This window comes from Littorina saxatilis, linkage group LG7, assembly GCF_037325665.1.
Source record: "Littorina saxatilis isolate snail1 linkage group LG7, US_GU_Lsax_2.0, whole genome shotgun sequence".
NCBI classification, from domain to species: domain Eukaryota; kingdom Metazoa; phylum Mollusca; class Gastropoda; order Littorinimorpha; family Littorinidae; genus Littorina; species Littorina saxatilis.
In genome coordinates this window covers 46,218,616-46,225,764 of record NC_090251.1, presented here as the reverse complement: position 1 = coordinate 46,225,764, position 7,149 = coordinate 46,218,616, and the positions used below count along the sequence as shown (strand labels likewise).

The following is a 7,149-nucleotide window of genomic DNA, read 5'->3' as shown; positions in this document are numbered from 1 at the left end:
GATAATAAATGACGCCTGTGATGAGCAGCACAATTGAACTTGTAAAGTAATCAGCAGAATACTCATTACGCTCTACTAATTATTGATGTTGTTGTTGCAGGACAATATGGCTCGTGACTTGAAATGCAAAGTTTACGTGGGTGAGCTGGGATATGGTGCCACAAAGGAAGAGTTGGAAGAGAAGTTTTCCAAATACGGACCTCTGCGAAGCGTTTGGGTTGCAAGAAAACCTCCAGGTTTCGCCTTTATAGAATATGAAGATACCAGAGACGCTCAGGATGCTGTCAGGGGCATGGATGGGGTGTAAGTGGTCTGAGTGTTTTAGAATTAAATTTGTAGGATTTGATGCACTCCAGACATGACCTTCGGCAAATGTCAAGATCACAGTGGAATGAGTTATGTTCGGGTCAAAATATGGAAAGTAATCTATGTTTTTGAAGCAGACTTTGACATTTCACAAACTTCTATTCAAGTTCTAGTTTTAGGGTCATATGTGCAGGTAATGCAATGGAAAGCTATCATTTAATTCTTGGTTGTTGAACTTGAAGCCAGAGCTGAAGTTAGAATTTTCACATACTCCAAGTCCCATGAATTGATTACCTCTGAACATAACCCATATCTGGTTAGCCATTAATCCAGCATTAAGTTTCAAGGTCATAATGGAGTAAGTTGGGGTTTCTTGAACATTTCTGATGCTTGAGATCTTTAAAACTCATGCTTTCTCCGGTTTCTAGTTGATCCTGGGTAGCTCAGTGAAAGAGCACTTGACTTATTGTCACAGGTTCGATTCCGGGACAGACATGGGTCAATTAAAGTTATAAAAAAAAGTCATATTTCAACTTCAAGGTCACAGTGGGTTTGTGTTAAAAGGGCAGACACCACAGTGAAAAAGGTGATTTTTTTGTTCCATGGTCATTCCCATTTTCTTTCTGATTCTGCATTTTGAACCTCTTCTGGTTACTCTGATGTATTTATTTTAGATCAGAATGAATCATAAACGGTCAAAACGGGTAAATAAACAATGTATGTGTATGCAATTATGTATTAAAAAACACAAAATAGCTAACAAAATGAGCATGTTTCGGAGTTGACTGTGAGTTAAAAAAACATCGTCAAGCGTGGTCACGTTTGTATGACTGGGAGGAGTTGTCTTTTCTTTGCGAAGTTGGTGGATGACACACAACGGGAATTTCCGTTTACGGATTTCGCGCCGTTTGTAACAGCAACTGTGAAAGACATTCCAATGAGCCGAAGAGAACCGATGAAGATTCCGGAAGATTCCGTATGAACAGTTTTCGGTACTGACCAATCGAATCGCGGATATTAAACTTCGTTTATGCTCGGTCTAGGTTCGGTTCAATTCGGCCTTCCCAGAATGCAGTATTCTTGATTTCCGCAAGAGCTTGCCAAAGGCGATGTGTAGCACATTCGGCTGCGATTTTTCTTGGATATCTTTCTTGAAACTTCAGTTGGTCACAAGTTTTGCCCCGAGTTCAGTGCTAGACATGCTAATGAGAAGAAAATCGGGTAGATTCAGGTCAGTTACAGAGGCTCGCGTGACAGAAGTTTAAACAGAAAGTCCGAATCGATAGCGTCGTCTGCTATTGCTACGAACGAATCGGAAGAACAAGTGCGTGCATTTTACTTCTTCGAGAAGGGAAATTGGCAGGAAACTATGCTTCTTCACTTGAGATGGGATGGAGCAAGAAATCACCATCGGTGGTGTACGTGTGAAGCATGTTTCCATGAGTGTTTTGAACCAGGACTTATTTTAGAGTTGCGGAGCGGACTGCCGCGACGGTAGATACGGACTACACGGAGTTCGCCATCTCTGACAACGAGAAGGCAGGCCTTATGGTAATCTTTTCTCCGGAAAAAAAAAGCAAAGCAAATAAACCGCTTACAAGAAGAACAATCAATACGAAAATGACTTTGTTCAGCCATGGTGCAACACCAGGCATCTCCGGGGAAGTCTGGTGCAGTTGAATACTAGCGCAAGGAGAGCAGGGAAGATGCCAAGCAGCAAATGAGCCGGTTCGGTATGTATTTGTTTTCTTCTTTTAAAAAATATATTAGTAAATACAATTTGTTGGTTATGTGTGCGGCTCTGGCTCTGTGTTTGTGTGTGTGTGTGTGTGTGTGATTGTTGTGCTGAAGTACAGAATCAAAGTAACAACATCCTGATGCAAAGAAACTGAATAGGATGCACAGTCTGTTATGGGTTGCTACTGTGAAGCTTGGTGGTCACCAGGTTTGTCAGTGTTGGGGAAAAACATCTGTTCTTTGCTCATTTATTTTCTCAAGTATAATAGCTTCCTCCTGTGATCACAGGTGTTTTTTTTATAGCATAAACAAACATGCATTCGCATGTCCCAGTGAGTGAACATTGCAGACCATAATTTATTAAGGTTTCTGCATGCGATGGATGTGCAATTGCTGTAAACCAGACCGTTCACTAGCTCTCAACCACCTCAGCACCATTCACATGTTTTTTCAACAGCTATTCATCACTGCTTGACTGTCAGCACTTACATACGCATGCGCACAAATAGCATCTTATTACATAACAATACCTTTTTTAAATAGGGGGGGGGGGGGGGGGGGTATATATGTAAATAGCAGTATTTGGGTTTTTCTTAGACATATTAATTTAGAATTTATGTTTGTCTCTACAGATGCAGAGGTGGAAGCTGGAGAGGAGCTTCCGAAGTGCCCATGGCATTGCAAGGCAATTCACAGAAATCAACCCAAATATTGTTGTATAAAAAATAAAGGACACTGTTAAACGACTCACTGACTATTCAATTCAAGTCCAAAAGAGGTCCAAGACAAGCGGCTCGACTGGTAACAAGTTGGGAATTATGAATGGGCATACTTTATGCAGCGTGCGCATTACTGATGAGAGTTGATCATTGCGACCTCGGAACAGGTTATTTGGTGCTTGCGGAACACTGTTTTTTTTTCTTTTTTTGTTTGTTGAATTTAGTTTTTGTTTTTCTTATGGAATCAAGCAAGAATTGATTTCAGAGTCAGCGTTGTTTTGTTACATGTAGGTAAATTTTTGTGTACAATAATTCAATTTTCTTCACGTTTTGTGCATTTTCTCAAAACTACATTTATGTCACTTCAAAAGCCTGAGTCATGTTTTCTAATAAACTTCCGTTGTTGAAACTTTGCATACATCTTAAGTAATATCTTTTCTCAAAAATGTTCAGAGAATATTGTGGAATTTGTGTGTGTGTGAGAAGTTATATAATTTTTTGTGATGTTTTTTCATAAAATTCAACATCACTCATTTTTATCACTAATATCTTTTTTAAGAATTGACAGATCAAAAATATTCTCTGAACAAATTTTTGGCATTGTATTAAAGTACACATAACAAGCTTCAAAACAAAATTCCATGCAGTTTTATAAAAGCCTTACTATTTTGAAAATGTGCTGTTTGGCGGCCATCTTGGATTGCTACCATGGCAACCGACTGTACAATTTTATTTTTTTTACTATTTTCTAAGGAGATAGACTGAATACTTTAATTCTAAAAAAAAATTAGACTCGAGAGTTATTAAACACAAAAAATCACTCTGAACACTGGTGTCTCCCCTTAAACAAAATTAGGACATTGTCATTCTCTTCAATGTCTATAGATCTAGAGCAGGATGTAATGAGTTTTTGATTTATATTTCTTTTGACAAGGGTATTATTATTACATTTACTGTATTAGCATTTGTTTGCTTTTCTGACATATTTTCATGTTGATTAGGAAAATTCATGTGAATGACCCCTCCCCACTTCCTCCACTTTTTGTGTGGTTCTTTTTGGATGTTTATCTGTTGTCATGTCTATTTCTAGTTTCTTTCATTATTCGTTAGCAAGCAAGCTAGTACACATGTTTATCTTAGTTAACAATATACCTACATTGTTTTGCAGACGTATCAACGGTGGCCGTGTTCGTGTGGAGCTGTCAACGGGGAAAAGACGATCTGACCGAAGAAGCCCTCCAAGAAGAAGTGGTGGTGGTGGTGGGTTTGGAGCTGGTGGTGGTGGTGGTGCCCCTCGAGGGCGGGGAAGCCCCAGCTATGACGACTACAGACTGCCGCGCAGATCTAGGTGAGAGGCTGGAGTTAATTCTATTTCAGCAACATTAATTGTATTATGGTACAACTAAAACAGATCTGATTTTCATGATGTGGTTAATGCAGAAATAATGTGGGTTTTTTTCTTTTCAGATTAACTAATTGTATGGGTGGTGTCATCTTAAGATTAATACTAAACCACAGAAACTTGCTGAAGCGAATAAAGGCTTCGTAAGGTTTATTAACCATACAGTTATAGTTTTTTTCAGAGATAATTTTAGCAAAGATCAAAAAGTCTGAAAGTAGATCTATTTTTAGACAGCCACACGTTATCTTTGGACTTCCTGAAAATTAAAATACTGTAAAGAAAAGAAATTAAAAAAAATGGGAACTGTCTCATGATCAGAATAAAGGGGGAAAATCTATTTTGGATCTAAAGTAAACATTCAAAACATGTCAACGTTGCTTCTGAACCTTTTCTTTCCTACTAATACCAAAACAACAGTATTTAGTTACTTAGAGCGGTCACATTACAGTTTGGCTACTTTCTAATAAGTATTGGGCCATAAGGCGGCTATTAGTTACCTTATAATCAAATAAAAATGACATTCCGATTATTCTGACTGAAAATTCAATCCACGAATTACAGGAGGGTTCCCTTGGCCTCAGCGCTGCATCCTAAGTATCTGCCCGGTATCAGCTGCTGGCTACTTTATAGTTGAGCCTAAGTCGGCACTGTAATCAACGGCCAATCTACCCTCCATGACTCCGCCAGTGACCTTCGGGTCAGCACCATTCCGCTCAACTAAACAACCGTTGAGTGCAGTTGCACTCTTGGTTTATTTCTTGTCGACAAATCACACGTACAACGTCACTTCACTTCGGCCCAGCTATTGGCGGCCTTAGTTCAACAGCAGTCCCCGTCTCAGCTACTCTTCCATCCATCCATCCACCCATCCATCTTTCCAGTTTTATGCACCTCAGTTTTTTAGAACATCGCACAGTCCATCCGACCCATCTCTTCAAACATCTTTGGTCTTCGCGTCGCTTGCGCGTCATTCTGCCACATCGCTCGTCTCTTCTTCTCTACTACCCTTCTCCCTCTCCAACACGGGCGTCAACGTTTAACCCCCTGTGGTCGTCTACTCTCCACCCCCTCACCCACCCAACTACTCAACACGTCGCAACAAATAATACGAGGTTTCTTGGCTTAGTTGGTTTTGTTTTCCTAAAAGTGCGTAAAGAGTTGCAGGGAGGAGTGCTTGCTTTTGTGTTTTTTTAGAAAAGGGAGGTAGCGGTGTAGTTTGTTGTGTTTGAGTAAGACTTTTTTTTGTTTTCTTTCTGCGGTTGTGTGTTTTTTGGACTTTTCTTAGTTATGGTCTTTGTCTTCCGGTTGTATTTTATTTTCTAATTTGATCAGTGTTCATACCAATTTAACAAAAAATTTAAGTTGAAAATTGTTCTACACTGACTTCATACAGTTTTGAGCCTTTTTCTAGTAAGTATACAAAAATAGTAGTCTAAGTATGAAATGGTCCCAAAGTTTTGTGCTTAGATATCCTACTGGATTTAAGACACAAACATGGGCTTTCTAGAAAAAAAAATGGTTGTCTGTGTTTTATTATGGGCTGCAGTTTGAAGGTGCATGCATTAGTACCTCAAAGAACTGCAGAAATGAGGTTCAGCAAAAAGAAATTCCTTGTGTTTGCTTGATTTTGGAGGGGGGGGGGATGAATTATACAATCTTGCAGTGAAGCTTGGTTTAAAAGCTCTGGTAGTCTCAAAAGTTTTACAGCTATTCCTAGAAAACTTTGAGTTGAGTGATAGTTGTTAATAAATGTTTTAATTTCTGTTTGTGTTTGTTTGTTTAACCCAGTTCTTCTTTTTTTTTTTTTGGGGGGGGGGGGGGGGATTTTAACTTCAGTGTCAATGTACATTGCCACAAATTCGTGGTGAATAATCTGTTTATTTTTTAGCCAAGCCAAAACATGGACCAGGGGGAGCAATCAAGTTCTCCTGTAGCAGTTGATCATTAAGTGTGTGGTGCTTGATGGCAGTTAATGTTCATTGCTTTTCATCTTGGCCTGACAGAAGATGCAGAGGACTCCTTAGTTGTAAGGATATTTCCAAGTTCAATAATAACATGAAGGGTTCTGATTTGTTTTAGGTCGGGTTCTCCACGCCGTAGCCGCAGGCGAAGTGAATCTGGATCCCCAATGCGCAGACGCCGCAGTCGAAGCAGGTAAAGATTTGAGTTTGTGTCAAGCAGCAGAGATTTTGCTCAGTGTTTTTTTGTGTGGATGTGTAGGGTAGCTGTTATGTGCCACATTTATTCTGCAGACGCTGCAGTCGAAGCAAATAGATATTGGAGTTTGTGTTGTGCAGCAGAGATTTTACTAACACTGTTTATATAATGTGTGTATTTGTATGCATTTTTTCATGCATGACTTCACTGGGAAATTGGGGCACATTATTTTTGCATAGGACATATTAACAGACCTGTTTACCAGTACGATTTGGGCGTATTTTGTACGCCAAATTATTATCGGTACGCAAATACGCGACACACGCACAAAATACGCCTACGAAAAAGTCTACAATATGTTTTCCGGTGTTGGTGTGCTGATTACGGAATGGTACAACTGATACCGGTTTCGGTCGAAAGGAGATAAGGATGACAGCGAGTCTTCAGCTGTGGAAACCTTGTTCAGTTGTTGGCACGTGCGATCGTCTGGACAATCGTGGCAAAATGAAGCGGACAAATGTGCCAGTTTCGGATGACTGTACCAAGTCTAAACAGCAGAAGCAGCAGATTTTCTTGGAGAAATATAAGAAAGAGCCAGGAATTGTGGAGTCTACTAGTACTATGGGAAAAAGTTTTGCACACTGCAAGTATTGTAAATGAGATTTCTACGTTGCCCATGCTGAGAAATATGACATCGAACGACACTGCAGCCGTTCCAAAACTCACCTGGACAAGGTTGCTGCAAAGAAATCCGCTGAAAGCTGCCAAGGAATTATGAAGTTCATTCCCGCAAAGCAAATCCTGCCAGAAGAAAAGGCTGTAGTCCGC

At 39.8% G+C, this 7,149-nt stretch overlaps 1 long non-coding RNA gene across 1 annotated transcript; it reads left to right on the top strand.

Moving 5' to 3' along the window:
- Positions 1 to 309: 309 nt before the first annotated feature.
- On the top strand, positions 310 to 3,081 carry LOC138971602 (uncharacterized). The gene is made up of 2 exons (XR_011457305.1): positions 310 to 2,039; positions 2,676 to 3,081. It is a non-coding gene; the product is annotated as an uncharacterized lncRNA (long non-coding RNA).
- Positions 3,082 to 7,149: the final 4,068 nt, after the last annotated feature.